This window comes from Pleurodeles waltl, chromosome 9, assembly GCF_031143425.1.
Source record: "Pleurodeles waltl isolate 20211129_DDA chromosome 9, aPleWal1.hap1.20221129, whole genome shotgun sequence".
Taxonomy (NCBI): Eukaryota; Metazoa; Chordata; class Amphibia; order Caudata; family Salamandridae; genus Pleurodeles; species Pleurodeles waltl.
The window spans coordinates 483033759-483034662 of NC_090448.1; the positions used below are offsets into that span (position 1 = coordinate 483033759).

Genomic DNA, 904 nt, shown 5'->3' on the forward strand with positions numbered 1-904 from the left:
CATGTGAATATTGATTGAACATGTAATTTTGTTCATGAGAGAGTATTTATTATATTTTCACATTTGTCTCAATAGGTGCTCCTAAAAAACAGTGAAAGTGCTGAAGTGCAGGTAAGTGAAGGTGATATATACAGTCAGTGCAGAGTGTGGTTTAAAGAAAATTATGAACTTCGAGTGGCTCATTCAGTCCAGGAAGCCCTGAAGTTTCACAAAATGTCTTTGTATTTGTCTCAACCACTTTTTGGAGATATGTTGACGTTTCGACCCCGTAATAAGGTGAGTCAAGAAAGGGTCATCATCAGGACAAGGATAATCCAATTGGTAGCACCTATGGGTGGTATAAATCACTGTATTACTAGAGGTCTGGTTAATCAGTGTGAATAATGGTATTAGAAGTATACAGACTGGGAAACTCACCTAAATTCCAGTGTAAAGAACCAATCTGGTGATCAGGGACATCTTTCTATTAGGAAAATGATTACATTGTTCAATATGCCTGATAATCACATGGATTAGTCTGAATGGAAAATAAAATAAAATAAAATAAAGGGACTTACAAGACATGGCAAAGTCCCAAGGTCTACGAATCTACGCTTGTCTGCGGTCGTAGTATCAAAGAGCGCCCGTGATCGCTAGTATCTGGGGCTCAGGTGTTTTCTAGGACAAAGAAGTATTGAGTGGTTAGGTCGGTATCGTGCAATAACAAAGGATTGGATACTAGAGGAAATAAAATTAATCACTTACAGATAGATGAATAATCTCAATGTGGGGGGTGTTCAAATTGTCAAGTGGCTGTAATTGGCTAGACAGCGTTGAAAATTCAGGGGCTCGGGTGCTCTATAATACAAGGAGTGTGCGTAAATGAAGCTGGCCACCACTCTAGGGACAGGTAGGAATAAGTGGA

At 39.2% G+C, this 904-nt stretch overlaps 1 long non-coding RNA gene across 1 annotated transcript; it reads right to left on the reverse strand.

The window, feature by feature from the left end:
- Window positions 1-299: 299 nt before the first annotated feature.
- On the reverse strand, window positions 300-651 carry LOC138258652 (uncharacterized). The gene is made up of 3 exons (XR_011198483.1): window positions 558-651; window positions 418-463; window positions 300-328 (listed from the first exon to the last, which is right to left on the reverse strand). It is a non-coding gene; the product is annotated as an uncharacterized lncRNA (long non-coding RNA).
- Between the last annotated feature and the right edge of the window lie 253 nt (window positions 652-904).